The sequence below is a fragment of the Bos taurus genome, chromosome 6 (genome assembly GCF_002263795.3).
Source record: "Bos taurus isolate L1 Dominette 01449 registration number 42190680 breed Hereford chromosome 6, ARS-UCD2.0, whole genome shotgun sequence".
NCBI lineage: Eukaryota > Metazoa > Chordata > Mammalia > Artiodactyla > Bovidae > Bos > Bos taurus.
This window is the reverse complement of record NC_037333.1, coordinates 41,268,611-41,288,728: the sequence shown is the minus strand read 5'-3', so window position 1 is coordinate 41,288,728 and position 20,118 is coordinate 41,268,611. Positions and strand designations below refer to the sequence as shown.

General features: G+C 38.0%; 1 protein-coding gene across 1 annotated transcript in view; it reads left to right on the top strand.

The window, feature by feature from the left end:
- The window catches only part of KCNIP4 (potassium voltage-gated channel interacting protein 4), a 1,326,525-nt gene that overhangs the window by 287,827 nt on the left and 1,018,580 nt on the right, over positions 1–20,118 (top strand). The gene's annotated exons all lie outside the window — the stretch shown is intronic.

The window sequence follows — 20,118 nt, the reverse complement described above, 5'->3', positions numbered from 1 at the left end:
TATAGCTTTTATTATGTTGAGGTATGTTCCTTCTATTCCTGCTTTCTGGAGAGTTTTTATCATAAATGGATGTGTTCTTGGATTTTTACAGTTTTTATCTTTTTGCCCCACTAGTAAACTTCTCTGACATCTGTGTGTTCTAAGTGTATCTGTCATGCCACAGTATGTGAAGATTCAGGACAAGAGAGACAAAAAGATGCCAGAACTAGGAGAAGACTTGAACTGATCCCAAGTAATGTTGATGATACACTACAACACAAAGAAGCAGTTTGTTAATCCTAGATTCAGAGTACAAAACAAACTTCAAATGGAAACTATATTAGAGAAAGAACTATAAGCAGAAATAGAGGGCTGATGTATGTGAACACTGATCAAGGGTCTTGAAATCAGAAAACAAAGGAAATAAGGTATCAGGTTAATAAGTTAATATGTGCAGACTCTCATCAGTTCAACCCAGTCAAGAAAAGTAAGCAAGGTAGCAGAAGTGAAATGAGAGACTATTGCTTCTCTGTCTCAGTCTTAGGCGTCTGGTAGAGTGTAGGTGGCCAAAAACTTGCAAGGTGGGTTTCCCATCAGGGAGAGTCCCATTGGTTCTGATATAGTCAAACTCTTGCAAAGATAAAGACTCAGGTTTTCTAGAGGGTCATACGATGCTCAGTGCATTTAACTTACTGCTTATCACCTATTAGATTCTAGGGAGCTATTTAGCTAATATATAGTAAGTTATGCAATTAATTTTGTCAAAATCAAATGTAAAATCTGAGTCACTTTGGCTGTAAGCAAGAATCCACAGAGATCTCATTAATCAAGTCATAGCCATGAACCAATGGTCCTTCCTCAGTAGGGGTATTGCTTCCCCAGGAGACATTAGGTAATGTCTGGGGACATTTGAGGTTGTTACAATTCAGGGAGGACTTCTGACATTTGTAGGTAGAGGCCAGGGATTCAGCTAAATATACAATGTACAGTAAAGTCCCTAACAAAAATTATCTGACCCAAATTAGTATCAAGATTGAGAAACACTGGCTTAGGAAAACTGAGTATTAGAGAAGAACATGGAATCTGCAAGCACCCTTTGAAGCCTGTAAAACTAAATGGTGTTAGAGGTACAGGGTGACATAAACTAAGTAACTCCAATCTGGTAGTTTCTCCTTTGGAAGGACAGTAGGCAAACTGACCCAACACAAAATCTTGCCTCACTGCCTTTATCTGGGTTTGTAGAGAAGTGATTTCTTAGAAGATTTTCTAAACTAACTTATTCTGAGCTCTTAATAGTCAGTTACCTGAGAAGGGAGGAATAGCTGTTATTAACTGAGAGACAGCAATATTTGGTCATAGCTATTTAGTCCTATCAACAAGCCATTTTAGGAGGCAGGGATGAGTCAGGACCAACATTGGAGGTAGGGAAATTTGAATGTTAATCAGACTGGGAGGTGGAGAATGTGTTCCCAACTGATTTATTTGTTAAGGTATGTCTGTTGGGTCATCTTATGATTAAGTTCCCTGCTGCTGCTTCTAAGTCTTTTCATTCGTGTCAGACTCTGTGCGACCCCATAGACAACAGCCCACTAGGCTCCCCTGTCCCTGGGATTCTCCAGGCAAGAACACTGGAGTGGGGTGCCATTGCCTTTTCTGTAAGTTCCCTAAAGTCACCTAATAATGAATCCTTTTTATAGTTTCAAGGAACCAAATGTCTCTGCCTTTTATCAGAAACTTGACACTATTCCATGTTGCCCCCATATATGAACTGAATTATTTTGGCTAGTAAGTTGGGGGTCTCTTAGACCACTATCTTACTATCAAATGTGACCAAGAATGATTTGACTTATTCTTAGCCTTAGCTATTCCCCATAAGATTGAGGTAATTATAGAAGAGGCTTTCGCATGGCAGTGTTAAATTTTGCACCCTAATTCCCTCCAGTTAGATGGATCCCTCTACTTTAATGCTGATCTTAAAGAAACTAGAACTATATCAAAGTAATCTGATTTTATAGTTCCTTCCTTAATAAATGTTGGAATGAATGAATGATTGAATAATGTAAAAGTCAAGTGAAATATTTTGCAATGATGGCACCTGAAGCACAAAGAAAATATTAAAAAATACTTATTATGAAAACTGTGAATCTTTTCAAGAGGAAAGCAAATGAATTTTAACACAATAAGTTTTTCTCAGTTAGTACTTTTTTCACTGATGCAGTTCACCCCTGACATTGGTAGTCCTATACAATTTCTAGAGCAGATGTAATTCATGCACTTCTTGGGCCTGATATAAGGAAAGCATTATGACCCAATTCACATTTGTTAAACTGAATTGAAAATAACTTACCTTATAGCAGAAAGGGCAATGATACACCATGTAAAGTTCTATCAATTCAAAAGAGCAATAGTGGAATAGAAGGGATTTTTTTTTTTCTAGTTCACCAAGGAGAATGTGGTCTTCTCATCCATTCTGCAGCAAATAACTAGTTTGGCAAGTTATGACCAACCTAGATAGCATATTCAAAAGCAGAGACATTACCTTGCCAACAAAGGTTCATCTAGTCAAGGCTATGGTTTTTCCTGTGGTCATGTATGGATGTGAGAGTTGGACTGTGAAGAAGGCTGAGCACCGAAGAATTGATGCTTTTGAACTGTGGTGTTGGAGAAGACTCTTGAGAGTCTCTTGGATTGCAAGTAGATCCAACCAGTGCATTCTGAAGGAGATCAGCCCTGGGATTTCTTTGGAAGGAATGATGCTAAAGCTGAAACTCCAGTACTTTGGCCACCTCATGCGAAGAGTTGACTCATTGGAAAAGACTCTGATGCTGGGAGGGATTGGGGGCAGGAGGAGAAGGGGACGACAGAGGATGAGATGGCTGGATGGCATCACTGACTCGATGGACGTGAGTCTCAGTGAACTCCGGGAGTTGGTGATGGACAGGGAGGCCTGGCGTGCTGTGATTCATGGGGTTGCAAAGAGTTGGACACGACTGAGTGACTGAACTGATCTGATCTGAAAGAAGAAGCACACTCTACACTGATGTATGATATATAAGTAGCTTGATACTATAGTATTGTAATTTGATACTATATAATACTTTAAAAGGGCAAATTATTTTAAAATTGCTGTATTATTAAAAATTTGAGTGAAACAAGTCCATTTAAATGAAGAGGAAAGAGTGAGGACTGTAGCAATTTAAAGCTAGAACTTTGGATTTTTTTTTTTTTCACTCAAATTTTTAAAAATCGACATGCCTGTAGATACTGTGGTTGCTACTCCCTCAGTGTAGTGATATGGCTTAACAACACAAGCATTGATCAGATTTGAACCTCAGCTCATGAGATGGAGGGCACATTATTTAACTCTGGACATCTTTTTCTCATCTGTGAAATGGCGATAATAATACCTACCTCATGGGGATGATATAATATCTACACCTCACCTAAAATGATGCCCGTTCATAGATGACTCTTGATTAAGGGCAGCTATTCAGGGTACTCTTCTCAAAAAGCTGTTGTTCAGTCACTAAGTCGTGTCTGACTCCTGCGACCCCATGGACTGAAGCACTCAAGGCTCCTCTGTCCTCCACTTCATGTGTTACTTCTTTCCTAACCGTTTCCTCAATTCTCCTCTCCCTATGCTTGTCTCCAACTGATAAAAGCAAAAAATTTTTGCCTCCTTTTCAACAAAAATGGAATTAAATAAGTGCCAGTTGATTAGGTATTGAGGGAAGTAGGATGCAGGGGAGACATATCTCCATGAACAAGACACAGCCCATGTCTCAAGGAGTTCATGTTTTATTATATAATAATGTTACAATATTATCAATGCTATGGTTGAGCTATTTATTAGGCCATGAGAACATCAAGGAGGGTATAGCAATTAAAAACAGTTGTCATAATAACTTACATTTGTAAGTAAGTGGTGTGCTTATAAACAGACTCTCCTTAAAAAAAAAAAAAGGAAAGGAAAAATTAAAAGCAGTCCCAAATAAGGAAAGCTCCCGATAGCACAATATATATCTCAGTTATAAGCGGCATTTACATTATCAGAATAATGTAGGCATTAATTATCGATTCAAGGAATATTGTGGTCTAGCTGTATTAGGAAAAGTGGAACTAAGGTGTATTCTACTGGTGGGGATGGGGTGTGTGGTTGTGTTTGTGAAGGGAAATATTTTCATTTTTATGATTAAAAAATATCAAGACGTAGTATTATGAGGATGCCACTGAATAATAAATAATTGAAAAGGTTTGCCTCTTGAACCCATAAAATAGTGTATGTGGATAGTGGGGACATTGGGGGAACTGTAAAGTTTCAAAATAAGTATGGTGGAACTATTTGACTCACTGAATAATATATATACCTTTGATTAAAAAAACAACTGAAAAAATAAAAAAATAAAAAAATAAAATTGCTGTATTAGTCATAGGTGATTTTAAAATGTGATTCATAGGTAGCTTTAAAAGCTGTAGATCAAATACTTCTTTATTTCAGAGAAAATGTGCTGAGTGGGTAAAGGAGTTGAGGGGTTTGGGAGCGTTGTCTCTCAGAAACCTACATATTAAATATTAACATGCCAGAAACTACCAAGTCATAATCTCTCTTCCCTTTCTTTCTTTCTCTCTCTCTCTCCTTCCCTTCCACTCTTTTTTCCTCCCCCTCTCTTCACGCCTGTGTATGAATCTGGCCTCTCTGTCCCATTTTCCTTCCTTCCCTTTCCTCTTTCTTTCCTCCCCCTTCCATGCCTTAGATGGCCAGTGATAAAGAAGGGCTTATTCTTATGACCTCACAGAGAACAGGGGAGGTATGGGAGGGGGTGGAGATCAATGCCAGGAGAGATTGTATCCAGAAAGGGAGAGAAAGGATCATTTCCAGCCTCTGTGAGGGAGAAACTGCCACTAGGAACCATTGACGATACAGTCAACTACAGTTCATCTTAAGAGGAAGTTTATAATTTTCAGATGCTATCAAAGGGGACAGTCACCCCCTGCCCAAAAGATGACTAAACATGGCACTCGACTGTATTTTATAGTTTGATATATTCCTCAGTTGTCTAGAGGGAACAAAATCTGATGACATAAATTGTTTACCTCAGTATAACTAGTGTAGAATCACATCTTATTTCTAAACTGTTCAAAACTTTTAAGCATTGAATGGAAGCGCTAAACTCTTTTGTCAAAAATGTGCACGTACTCATACCATTTTGTAATCTTTTGAAGTCCCTCCATGGGTCTGTCCATGCTCTTGAACTGTGAAGTAAATTGTTTCAGCAAGTTTTTTCCCATCACTGTAGTCAATGTTTACATGATAGAATGCAGATATATTCCTATATTGCTTATAAACTGATATTAACTCTTATTATTATCCAAATGATCTTCATAGCAGTATGTGAGACGGTTCTCCTAAGGTACTCTGAGGAACTTTAGATGCTTCCTCCAACTCTATTTAATATTTGCTTTGAAAGATTTCCTTCTCAATTTTGGATCTAAAAATAAAAGTACCAGCAGCAACATCCACTGATGTGATATCTGCTATATACCAGATACTTTCCAATGTGTTCAATATACATTATGTCATTCAATTCTCTTAAGAATTTTATTGGGTAGGCTTATTCTATGGGTGTCATGAATTCAGTTCACTTCAGTTCAGTCGCTCAGTCATGTCCGACTCTTTGCGACCCCATGAACTGTAGCACGCCAGGCCTCCCTGTCCATCACCATCTCCTGGAGTTCACTCAGACTCACGTCCATCGAGTCAATGATGCCATCCAGCCATCTCATCCTCTGTCATCCCCTTCTCCTCCTGCCCCCAATCCCTCCCAGCATCAGAGTCTTTTCCAATGAGTCAACTCTTCCCACGAGGTGGCCAAAGTACTGGAGTTTCAGCTTTAGCATCATTCCTTCCAAAGAAATCCCAGGGCTGATCTCCTTCAGAATGGACTGGTTGGATCTCCTTGCAGTCCAAGGGACTCTCAAGAGTCTTCTCCAACACCACAGTTCAAAAGCATCAATTCTTTGGCACTCAGCTTTCTTCACAGTCCAACTCTCACATCCATACATGACCACTGGAAAAACCATAGCCTTGACTAGACGGACCTTTGTTGGCAAAGTAATGTCTTTGCTTTTGAATATGCTACCTAGGTTGGTCATAACTTTCCTTCCAAGGAGTAAACGTCTTTTAATTTCATGGCTGTAATCACCATCTGCAGTGATTTTGGAGCCCCCAAAAATAAAGTCTGACACTGTTTCCACTGTTTCCCCATCTATTTCCCATGAAGTGATGGGACCAGATACCATGATCTTCGTTTTCTGAATGTTGAGATTTAAGCCAACTTTTTCACTCTCCTCTTTCACTTTCATCAAGAGGCTTTTTAGTTCCTCTTCACTTTCTGCCATAAGGGTGGTGTCATCTGTATATTACACATGATAAAAATGAGGCATAGACATTCTAAAGTGACATGCCAAAATCATGGATAATATGTTCAAAGAGCTTGCATAGGAATCTCAGATGGTCCATGTCCTTGTTTCTTGCTCTTTACAAGATGTCCAGCAGTAGAGTAAGTACACATGTGACCTTCTCTTCTGTGTGAAGAATGCTGAGAAATAAAAGATGAGAATGAAGACTGAGTTGACTGATGGCTGCTATGGCCAGATTTTTTTTCAAGTTTCTAAATGGAGAAATTGCCCTTAAATCCTACATGATAGCAGCCATCCATGGCCCTGTATGGAACGTTGTAGAAATGAATCTGTGTTTTGGCAGCAGAATGTAGATTCTAGGCTAATCTCAGAAGAAGGGTATGGAGAGAATTTTTCTTGAGAGAAAGCTATATGAGAAAGGTCTCAGGAATCATATTGTAAAAGATAAAATCCATCTGTGCTCATAGATGATGAGTGAATTTTCAAAATGTGCCCAAATGCTCATGAGATAAACAGTATTTTATTAAAGGCAAAATTATAAAATATTGAAAACATACTTCTCAGACTGATTAAAGATTGGGGAGAAAAGGTTTTTTCCTGTAAACCTACTTCACTGACACACAAGTAGTTACTCTACCGGACTAACAGTAGACCTACCTCAGTTGAAATTAAATGCTGTTCAGTTTGCCAAGCTCCATCTTACAAAATTCCTTAAGTGTAATACAGTATATAGGTCCCTCTATGAAACTATAGTATTCATTAAAAATATTTCAGAGTAGTAAAGATTATATTATTCAATAATATTTGTTATTTTTCTAAGCAATTTTATTAACTTTTGCTTTGAGCACTTCTCACACAGAGGGCTTATCTGTTGCATTTCAGCACTTTTGCTTTGAGCACTTCTCACACAGAGGGCTTATCTGTTGCATTTCAGCGCTCCCATTGTAGAAAACCATGGTACTTTTGCTCTCAGTCATAGGAGTGATGCATGTGGGTTTGTCAGTCTCCATGGCAGACAGAGAGTTGGACACTGATGTTCCATGATGCTTCAGTGCATGGATTTGGGGGTCAGGCAAATGGTGAAATACATTTAGGATATGATACTTGGGCTTCCCTGGTGGCTCAGAGGGTAAAGAATCTGCCTGCGATGTGGGAAACCTGGGTTCAATCCCTGGGTTGGAAAGATCCCCTGGAGAAGGGAAAGGACACCCACTCCAGTGCTCTGACCTGGAGAATTCCATGGACTGTACAGTCCATGGGGTTGCAAAGAGTCAGACATGACTGAGTGACTTTCACTTTCATTCATGGTACTTAATATCACAGCACATTTAGGAGAGTTAGTGAATCTCAGCCTCAGTTCCTCCATCCTTTTTGTGGAGATTAGAAAACCTACCTCAGAAGCTTCTTGTGAAGATTAGATAACTGGACACAATTTTCACAGTGATGGCCTGCCCATGAAAAGTGTTCAATAGATGTCATTGGCGTTTTGCAAGCATAGAACCTATAAGAGAAGTTCATATTACAGATTTATTATTTTCCCCTTTTGTCTATATGTTACTTCTGTCCAAAAACAGTACATAAAAATAGCAGAAAAAATTTGCCTATGTTTCCTATAACTTCATGAAATGAATTTTTCTTTTAATCTGCATATCTTTCTCATATATGTATATTAAAATCTTTCATCTTTTCATAAATTCCATAGTGGTATATTCCCAATGTTAGCACTATACCATGAGAGCAACTGTTTTGTGACAGTCTCCTTTTTTGTGTGTCTTCTGTTGTCTCCCACCAACAATGTAGGTTACCATTCTTTGCAAATGATATACACACAGGTAGAGCATGTAGCTTTATTTCACAGAATGCGTCATATTACATACATGTCTCTGTAACGCGTTTTCTATCTGAACATAATGTAGTAGGCATGCATCTAAATAAATGATATAAATCTACAGCAATAAAAACTCCATATCATAAGAATGTATCCATAGAATTATTTATCGTAGTATTGTTTGCGATAGCATAGGACACCTGAAAAGTCCTGAATAGCTGTCAGTAGAAGGATGGTAAATAGACTGAATTACATTCATATTATGAAACATTATATGGCTATTAAAATACTTATGTTTTAGATCTCTTTGTATAGTCATTAATTTTGTTGAATTAGAAAAGAATACAGGGATTATGTAATCCAGTGCCATCATTTTACACAGCAGGGCATTGAAACCTGAAGCAACTCACTCAACTCTGGGCTTTGAGAAATCCAGAATGCCTGCTAACTCTCAGTCTGGTGCTTGTCTCACAACCTCCCTCTCTTGCTGCATGAGCTCTGGAGTTAAACATGGAGCAGGGGGTCAGCTGTGGATGGATCTGAATATGAATTTGCAGCATGCATTAAAAAGGCTTTTAGTGTGACTACTGCAGTGAAAATTGAATAGTACAGTTACTGTCCTGGAGAGTTTGTTACATGAAAACTGCATTAGGTGGTTTTCGGTTACAGCGCACGGTTAGTGTCACCCATTGTCATGCATTTGTTCCCAGACTGATTTTCCTGCAGAAGGTCAGAGTCCTGTGTTACTCTGACACCACTGTGACAGGATCCTGAATATTTAATTGCGCTGCTCTGATGAGAGGGGGGTCTGGCAGCAAGTTCCAGGGGAGTCTGTGCAGTGTGATTCTCTTCTGACTGCTGTTTGGAAATGAATCCGTGGAGCACACTCAAGGACATTCAAGAGGCACAGCAGATTCTGAGGCATTCTTTTCCTTCAGCTAGTCAAAACTGAACTTAGAACTGAAGTCCTAAAGAAATCTTTTTTAGAAAATGTTATTTTATTGTGGTAAAAGTCACATAATATCATCCATCTCCTGAATTTTTCATTGTCCTAAACTGATATCCCATCCCCATTAAACACTAACTTCCTCCCCAGTCTCCAGCCCTCTGCCCCTGGCCCCTGCCATTTACCAATGTACTTTCTGAGTTTATGAATTTAACTCCTCTAAGTATCTTATATAAGTGGAATCAAACAGTTTTTGGCTTCCCTGGTGGCTCACTCAGATGGTAAAGCGTCTGTGTGCTTTACCCAGGAGGACCCGGGTAAAAACACATGCAGGAGACCCGGGTTCAATCGCTGGGTTGGGAACATCCCCTGGAGAAGGAAATGGCAGCACATTCCAGTATTCTTGCCTGGAAAATCCCATGGATGGCGGAGCCTGGTAGGCTACCGTCCATGGGGTCGTAAAGAGTCGGACACGGCTGAGCAACTTCACTTTCACTAATGTATATTGGAAAACATTTTTAAGGTTAACTTAATATATATCCTACAAACAGATTGTACCTTCTTTGCTTTTTTCCCTGTGCTATACAGTAGATTCTCATTAGTTGTCTATTTTATACATAGAAGCATGTATATGTAAATCCTGAGCTCCTAATTCATCCTACCTGCCAAGCCCCCTGCACCGTTTCCCCATTTGGTGTTCATGTTTGTCTGTCTGTGTCTCTATTTCTGCTTTACAAGTAGGTTCATCTGTACCATTTTTTAAATTTGAGTATAATATAATTTGCTTTATGTGAATGAAAGCAGGAATACATAATTTGGGAAGAACAGCATTGGCTGTGTTCTGTTGTTGTGACCTTGCTTTCCCATAATGGTGTGCCCGTGTGTGCTGCCCTGTCAGTTTCATCTGAAAGTGGCATGTTGTGGCAGCTCTAGTGGTCATCATAGCATGATGGAGGTGATGATTAGCTTCAGGACTAGAATATGTGCTTTTTTTTTTTGGCATTTGGCCTGTAGTATTAGTGTAGTTATAAAATCATCAATAGAAACTTTAGCAGGAATTTTGCAAAAGAGAATCATAAATGTGTATTAATGAATAAATATGTTTCAATGATTGTCTAATGCCATTACATATGTTTCTAGCTGTTTAAATAAGTGAGATGGAGAAGGAAACAGCAAACCACTCCAGTATTCTTGCCTGGAAAATCCCATGGACAGAGAAGCCTGGTGGGCTACAGTCCATGGAATGGCAAAAGTCAGTCACGAGTAGGCAACTTTACTCACTCACTCACTCAAATAAGTGAGAAATTCTTTTTTGTTGAACAAATCAAGAAAATTTCAGATTTACTATCACTTATTTCTCATAATCTTTAGTTCTTTGTTTTCTTGTTTTTATTCTAAGTTCTTCTTTGATTTTTTTTTAAGTTTACATCTCTTTTAAAAATAAACTTTTATGATAAATAGTGTAAGGCAATTCAATCTTGAGTGAAAAATAGGGCAAAGCCATTTATAACTGAGATGCTGTGACAACAGCCTTGTAGGTCACTTCTGTGTCCTTTAGGAGCTCTATCTGTAGTCAGCTTTAACTGTCACTTCTACATGGATGACTTCCACATGTAACCTACAACCCTGACCTTTCTTCTGACAGCTAAGCTCACATTTCTAAATGCCCAGTATGTACCTTAACATCATTTAAGAGTTAATTACTGACCTCTGCCTGGAAAGTAGTAGAAACTCAATAATTTATTTTTCTTTCTCTTTTTTTTTCTGAATCAGCTCATCATCTGTATGTATTCGTTGAGAGTTAGGATGAGGCCAATACATTTATTGCTCCTTTCAATTTTTAAAAAATTATACACTGCTCTTTAGCTTGTTACCTGAGACTCAAAATTATCTTTTCTGATATCTCACCTCACAGGAGAATGAAGCAGAAAGTCCTGTGCTTCTTCCTTATGAAACAAAAACAAATATTGACTGGATTCAGCTTACTCATAATTATATTCACCAAATTAAAGAAAAACACATGGTAATTGGAAAAGAAAGACTAATATTCAAAAAATATAATAGTAGGCAGGAGGGAAGAGAACTAGCATGCTTTATCCTAATCCAAATCGTCTTTGTGGCCTAATTGTTTTTTAATTACATTGGCCATTCTAATAAAATGTTGTATATAGACATTGTCACCATGCCTATGTGTGTCCATTAGATTTAGGACAGCTTGTGGTTGATGACTTTTGGTGAAGCCAAAATAAGCAACCTAATTGTGTTAACCCACCTTGTTGATTGTCTCTGATATAAGAGAAAATGAAGCTTCCTTCACTCACGTGTAATTTGTTTTGAAATGAAAAGCAGGGGATGGATTACCAAGACGATATCCAAGCCTCTCAACAATTGCAGATGGCTTTAGGCTGCCTGGTAGATTATTGAAACATTCATAGAATCATAATTTTATCATCTTCAAATTGTAATTGGCTCTTCTTTGACTTTATTCTAGGGTAGAAGTCGGCTTAAGTTGTTTTGATTATCAAAATTCTGTTTTTGAGGACTCAGGAGATACTAAGTTTGTAAGATTTCCTGCCTGAATCCAAGGATTCTATGACTGTATGTTGAAGGTGAGGGCCAAGAATTGTTTTAAACAGGCATTCCAGCTAGTTCTGATGAAAATAGGCCAAAGATGTACTTTGAGAAAAACTGTAGAGAAGTGTAGATAAAATTGAAGTAAATAAGTTCCAGGGATCTCAATAAATAAAAGCATTTATAAATGAACACTTTAAAATTGATTTATGATTGTAGTGTATTGTTTTATAATCCCAACATATATTTTTTTAGGCCAGAGATTACACAGCTGCTTAATAGTAAAATGAGTTTGAGTAAAAGTAAATAACTTGATATTTAATTCAAGTGCTAAATTAGAACCCAGTTTGTTACTCTATGGGCTTCCCTGGTGGGAAAGAATCTTCCTGCATGCAGAGACCCAGGTTCAACCCCTGGGTTGGGAAGATCCCCTGGAGGAGGAAATTGCTACCCACTCCATTATTCTTCCCTAGAAAATCCCATGGACACAGGCGCGTTGGTGGCCATAGTCTATAGGGTTGCAAAAAATCAGACATGACTGAGTGACTAAAACTTTCACTTTCCTTACTCTGTATGACCCATTAGAAACTCTGGGTGGGTGAGGGTGTGTGTGTGGTGGTAGTGATGATGGAATCTATCATAAAGAAAAGAAGCTAATATGAATTTTTTCCAGCTTATACTTTTCAGTCTAATTTTGTGCAATAGTGGGCCTTAGGAGTCTTCACGTTGTCCTTTTTATAATCTGGGAGTAAATCTGTGGCTGAGAAAGAGGCAACTTTCATGCAGCTAGCACCTCAGTCTACCAGCCTTCCAAGTTCTACATGCTGACCCAGAAACCCGTTTCTGTGCCCACGCCCTCAGCCATGTCTCTGCTGATGAGGACTCTTCAGTGTGCTTTTATTTTCTTTGAAGTATGACACATGCCTCTGACTTGGACTTTCAGGGCTCTCCAACAGCAAAACACATCTATTCCCAGCTCCCATGACAATAATAATAATCAGGCTTTCAGACAGGGCTCTGGGTGGATGGAGCCCCAGTAAGGGAGTCCTCACACAGCTCTGGCTGGCACATATTTACAATGGACTATTTCCCTAAAGTATGTCGTAAACAATTTTATACTTACCTCTCAAGTCTCAGGTATGAAAAATTATGGCTCTCCCTCTTAAAAACAAGGCAAAAAATAGCTGGAAATTCAGCTGTCTGGGTTTTTAAGACAAACTATAATTTGTCTTAAATGCACACTTTTATGGATTTATTTGCATCTAAATATTTGTAATGTATCATCTCCTTTATATTCCAGTGTGATGCAGAATTCTCACGTCGGTAGTTTTGGTCTCATTGTGTGGTGGTAAATTTGTATGTGTGTATGTGTGCTCTGTCGTGTCCGACTCTTTGCTGCCCTATGGACTGTAACCCGCCAGTCTCTTCTGACCATGAAATTTTCCAGGCAAGAATACTGGGGTGGGTTGCCATTCCCTTCTCCATTGGATCTTCCCAACCCAGGGATTGAACCCACATCTCTTATATTCCCTGCACTGGCAGGCAGGTTCTTTACCACTAGTGCTACCTGGGAAGCCCAAATTATGGATAATTTAGTGTTAGGTATTACCTAGAATATTAATTCAGTGGGTTTTCTTTTTTCATTGGTTTAGCCCTGGGCACATGAAATGGGTATATTTCTGGCCAGCGTGTTTGATTTTGGCATGCTTTATATTCTCAAAGCTGTTTCCAAAGTTGATGCAAAAGTTATAGTGTGTTGATATGTTCTGTATTCATTGAAGTAGGTGAATAGCAATGTTTCTGGAATAATAATGGCCCTGGCATTGGCACAGTCCTCTCTGATGGACAACTAGCTAGTCTGATATTTTATCAAGACCCACTTTCAAAACCTGTGACTTTGCTGCAAGGCTCTGCTCTGCTTCTCTCTGCAGCCCCATGGTGAGCTATTTTTAAGCTGCACATGTTTAATTTGTAACTTGTGACAATTTGAAAAGCATAACAGTGTCTGTTCCCACTGAGAAACACCGACTACATCAAGATGTATTGAGGGGAGCAGCATTTGGGGAAAAACTTCACTGGGGCCAAAGTTTTCTTGGGAATCACTGGGGGGAATCACTGGGTTCTCTCTTCCTTGAAGGAAAGCCAACATTTTCCCCTTAACCAATAAATCATGTTTATTTTTCAATTTTAAGGATCAGTGAGGGTCACCCAAGTGCATTTAAGACGTGCTTTACCTGAACTTGGGCTTCTCAAGAAGAGCTGGCCAGAAAAATAAATAAAATTCCAACATGTAGCTAGGAGAGATGCATCTTGAAATGAGCCTGCATTTTCACAGTCACCTGTAACTTACCAAGACCAGTGGTTGGTTGTGGAGTCATCTGTCATCTTAAGATGTTTGGTTTTTACAACATGATATACCACTTGCCTTTCAATTAAATTTAACTGTATCTAAACTGCAAGAAGCTTTAGTATCCTCTGTACCACGTGCTATAAATGTTAACTAGTTTGTTCATCTAGAAAATCCTTGAGCCCTTGTGAGCTGTTGTAAAGTTTGCTCACATTTCTCTGTAAATAAAGTGGCTTTTACTCAAGCACTTCTGAAACATTAAGGACATCTGTTGTTTTTGAACGTGCAACCTTGATTATTGATATTGTGGGAGGTAATGGTTATATTAACCCAAATTAGCTGATAATTAAGAACACTTTTCTTTTTTCCTTTCTAATGCTCTGTGACATTTTGTATTTATTTTCCTAATTATGTTTCATGTGTTCCTGAGGATAGCATTAAGCAACAATATTTTCCTTACATGCTCCAACAGTAAATAGACACAGGCAGTGGATTCACCAACAAAACTGGTGATTTATAGTTGCTTTTCCTAGAGGAAAAATTGGTCAGATGGTGCTCTGTGCTTTAACATCAGAAATGAGACATAAAGGCTGATTTCAAGAAAGCTCCCTAACAGAGTGACTTGTAGAGTATATTAACTGACTGTCCAGAGGTTGCAGAAAGCTACATACACCGAGAAGGCACCCATATGTGTGCTCTAGGTATTCATGTGGCTCCCTTTTGCACCTCCTTCAAATCTTTGCTCAAATATCACATCAGTGAGGACTCAATGATCACCACATTTTACTTGCACCACCATTCCCTCCCTCCATTCAGCATATTAAATTCTCCTTGCCCAATTCTACTGTCTCCCCCACACCGTTATAATGTGTGTGTGTCTCTGTGTGTGTGTGTGTGTTAGTTGCTGAGTTGTGTCCAACTCTTTGTGACCCCATGGACTGTAGTCTGCCAGGCTCTCCTGTCCATGGAATTCTCCAAGCAAGAAAACTGGAGTGGGTTGCCAATTCCTTCTCCAAGGGATCTTCATGACCAAGGGATTGAACCCTAGTCTCCTGCATTGCAGGCAGATTCTTTACCGTTTGAGCCACCAGGGAAGCCCCATTATAACGTAAGCTCGATGAATCACTGGTTTTGTTTGGTTGTGTATATTCAGAACCTATAATAGATGTTAAAAAGGTATTTAAATTTTTAAATTTAATGTTTAAGTGAACTATTTGAGATAATTATAAATTCATAGCAATTAATTGTAAGAAATGATATGGAGAGATACGTGGCAAAGTAGTTCTTCCCCATGGTAACATCTTATAAAACTCTAGCAGAATATCATAACTAGGATATTGACATTGACAGTAATCAATATCCGTTAACATGTTCCCATCTGCATGTATCATTTGCACATTCACTTCCCTCTGACCCCTACTCTTTGCTTACTCTTTGGTATCCACTTTTCAGAAAATTAAGATCATGGCATCTGGTCCCATCACTTCATGGGAAATAGATGGGGCAACAGTGGAAACAGTGTCAGATTTTGTTTTGGGGGGCTCCAAAATCACGGCAGATGGTGATTGCAGCCATGAAATTAAAAGACACTTACTCCTTGGAAGGAAAGTTATGACCAACCTAGATAGCATATTCAAAAGCAGAGACATTACTTTGCCAACAAAGGTCTGTCTAGTCAAGGCTATGGTTTTTCCAGTGGTCTTGTATGGATGTGAGAGTTGGACTGTGAAGAAAGCTGAATGCCAAAGAATTGATGGTTTTAAACTGTGGTGTTGGAGAAGACTCTTGAGAGTCCCTTGGACTGCAAGGAGATCCAACCAGTCCATTCTAAAGGAGATCAGTCCTGGGTGTTCATTGGAAGGACTGATGCTAAAGCTGAAACTCCAATACTTTGGCCACCTCATGTGAAGAGTTGACTCATTGGAAAAGACTGATGCTGGGAGGGATTGGGGGCAGGAGGAGAAGGGGACGACAGAGGATGAGATGGCTGGATGGCATCACCGACTTGATGACATGAGTTTGGGTGAACTGAATCTGTCATCCATTTTTATAATTTGTCATTTTGAGAATGTTGCATACATGTAATCATGCAGCATGTAACCTTTTTAGATTGGCTTTTTTTTTTTTTTTGGTCAGCATAATCTTCTTGAGATTCATCCAGCTTGTGGATACCAATAGTTCATTCCTTTTTTCTTGCTGGTATGGGTGTTCCACTGTTTGTTTATAGATTATTTCCAGTTTGGGGCTGGCAAAAACGCTATAATAATTTATGTAAAGATTTTTGTCTAAACATATATTTTCATTGCTTTGGGATAAATGCTCAGGAGTGCAATTGCTGAGTTAAATGTCTGATATATGTTTAGAATTTTTTTTTAAAAAGCTACTACAGTTTTTCAGAGTGGCTACACCATTTTGCATTCCCACTAGCTGTGTGTGAATGATCCAGTATCTCTGCATCCTCACCAGCCTTTGGTCTTGACAGTAATTTTTCACAGCCATTACACATTGGATTTGTAATAATGCCTCACTGTAGTTTTGTTTTGCATTTCAGTAATTACTAATGGTATCAAGCATCTCTGCTTGTGCTTTGTTGCCAGTCATATATCTTATTTTGATGATATGTCTTCATGTCTTTTGTTCATGTTCTAACTGGGTTGTATGCTTCTTACTGTTGAATGTTGTATATTCTTTATATATTTTGCTTAAATAGTAGTCAGATATTTTGTCAGAAATGCGGTTTGCAAATATCTTCTCCCACTCTGGAGCTTGTGTTTTCATCCTCTTAATGAAATCTGAAAAGAGCGACAGTTTCTAAATTTGATGATATCCAGCTTAGAAATTTCTCTGTTATAGATAATGATTTTAGTGTCAAGCCTAAAAAATATCTTTGCCTAGTCCCAAATTGTAGATATTTTCTACTTTTCCTTAAACTTTTACAGTTTTACATTTAATTCTGTGATCCATTGTGAGCTAATATTTGTATAAGATGTGAGATCTTGGTGAAGTTTTTGCCTGTAGATGTCCAGTTGCCCCAGCACCACCTGTTGACAAGCTCTCTATCCTACATTGATTTTCTCTTGGCATCTTTGTCAAAAATCAGTTGTGGATAATTGTGTAGATTTATTTCTAGGTTTTCTGTTCTGTCCCATAGGACTATGTGCCCATCTCTCTACCTGTACTACAGTCTTGATTAGTGAAGCTGCGTAACTTTTGAAATCAGGTAGAATTATTTCAAGGCTTAATCTTCTTTTAAAAAGTGTTTCAGCTATTCTAGTTCCTTTTTCTCTCCATGTAATCCATATGATCTTTTCTGTATTAAAAATAATCTTGTTCATATTTTATTGGAAGTGTGTTGAACCTGTGTATCAATTTGGGAAGAATTGGCATCTTTACTATGTTGAGTGCTCTAATACATGAACACAGTGTCTCTCTGTTTATTTAAATATTTTATTTCCTTCAGCAAAGGTTTTGTAATTTTGGGCAGATACATTTGCTACGTGTTTTGTTAGGTTTAAACCTCAGCATTCATTTTTTGAGCCATTGTTAGTGGTACCATGTCTTAATTTTCAGCATCCATATTTATTGCTAGTATAGATGACTACCCATTAGTACAGTTAATTTTTAGCTAGCATCCTGTGACCTTGCTAAACTCACTATTCATTCTAGGAGTTGGGTTTTTTTTTTAAGATTTTTTTCCTGTATTTTCTATGTAGACAATCATGCCATTCTCCAATGGGATAATTTTATTTCATTCAGTCCCTCATCATTAAGTATACTGTGACTAGTAGGTTTTTGTAGACATATGTGCTTTATCAAGTTAAGAAAGTTGCCCTCTATTCCTATTTCATTGAGATTTTTTAAAATTATGAATGCATGTTAAATTTGTTACATATTATTTCTAAATCAGTAGATAATGACTATGATTGTTTTTCTTTAGTCTGTTAATGCAGTAAATTATTTTGATTATATTTTCCTTAACTCTTTCAGTTTCATAGCCTTAGACTGAACCCTACTTGGCTGTGGCAGATAATTCTTTTTATATATTGCTAAATTATTTTCTTAATGTTTATTAAGGATTTTTGAGTCTATATTAATGAGATGTTTGTCTCTAGTTTCCTTTTTTGGTATTGCCTTTATTAGGCTAATACTGAGTTCATAAAATGAATTAGCAACTGTTGCCTCCTTTCTATTTTCTTGAAGATGTTTTGGAGAATTGATGTTAATTATTCTTCACATTGTTGGTAGAATTCTCCAAGGAAACCATGTGGTCTGAAGATTTCTTTTTGGGGGACTTTTAAAATTGTAAACTCAATTTACTTAACAATTTAGGGCTGTTCAAACTATTTCCTGTTGGGTAGCTTTATTTTTAAAGACTATTCATTTCACCTACATTTGCAAATTTATGTTTGTAGAGTTACATTTTCTATTATCCTTTGATCTCTAGTATTTTCGTATTATCCGTTGATCTCTGAAGGCTCTGTAGTGAAATTCTTCTTTTAAATGGATATGTTTAAGTGAATGAGTTAATTGAAAAATATATCTCAAATTTTGTATACATACTACTCACTTTCTATTTTGTTAATCTGGTTTGAACAGTCTCCATAGCATTCATTCATATGTGATATTTTCTTATTTACTCTTTGTTAATTTGTTGTTTTCTGATCTGAGGTGTAAACTCTGTATGCAGAAGCTTTGCCTTTCTTCATTACTGCTGTGTCTCCAGCACCTAGAAATCTAAAACCATGTATAGATCATAGCAAATGCTCAATACATAACTTTTGTATAAATGAATGAAAGTGCTGTGCTTAATGCCATCTACATTATATCATTTAAAATATATATATTTATTTGATTTATTTGTTTGGCTGTGCCAGGTCTTAGTTGCAGTACTTGGAATCTTGGATCTTCATTGCAGCATGCAGGATCTTTAGTTATGGCATATGAACTCCTAGTTGCAGCACAAGGGATCTTGTTCCCTGACCAGGGATGGAACCTGGGCCCCTTTTGTTAGGGGTGTGGAGTCTCAGCCACTGGGCCACCAGGGAAGTCCCTACCACATCTAACTTTCCAACAAATGAACAAAGTGTCCTATTATCCATTTTATAGATTAAAAAAGTGGGGCTTTAAAATAATTAGCCCTAGCTATAGAACTACAATGGTATATTTCTTCTGCATCTTTCAAACTTTGGGATACTAACACTCATGGCAAATGCTTTGGAGAAAGAACTTTAAATAAAGTATATTGCTAATTTTTGTGTATAAACCTATCCTTTTTTAAAACAATCTCAGATACTTTCAAGTAAATTTCTGACAATTCTTGGAAAGCATGCTTCATTATCTCATTCAGATGATTGTATCACTGAGTCTGGTGGGACTGTGGGAAAGCTATAGAAGACAGTGCTGCTGCTGCTGCTAAGTCACTTCAGTCATGTCTGACTCTGTGCAACCCCATAGACGGCAGCCCACCAGGCTTCCCCATCCCTGGGATTCTCCAGGCAAGAACACTGGAGTGGGTTGCCATTTCCTTCTCTAATGCATGAAAGTGAAAAGTGAAAGTGAAGTCGCTCAGTCACGACCCCATGGATTGCAGCCTACCAGGCTCCTCCGTCCATGGGATTTTCCAGGCAAGAGTACTGGAGTGGGGTGCCATTGCCTTCTCTGATAGAAGAGAGTGAGTTTCTACTAAATCTGGTTATGTCTATGGTTCCAGGACTACTTTCTTTATTGTAGAAGGATATCATTTCATGTATAGTATTGTTGTGAAATATTAGTTCCAAGTAGAACTATGACAATTGTCAGGAAAAAATGGCCTGTGTATTTAAAATAAAGAGGGTGCACGTTCACATATACTAAATACCAAGGAGATTATATATATATACTGAAGTGACTTAGCATATATATATATATACACACACACATACATACACACAACAAGCAAAACCAAATAAGCAAATACTATAAGAAAATAAATCAGAGTGCAGAACAAATCCTAGAAACTGCTCAAGTCAATCAGGAATAAGAAGCAAC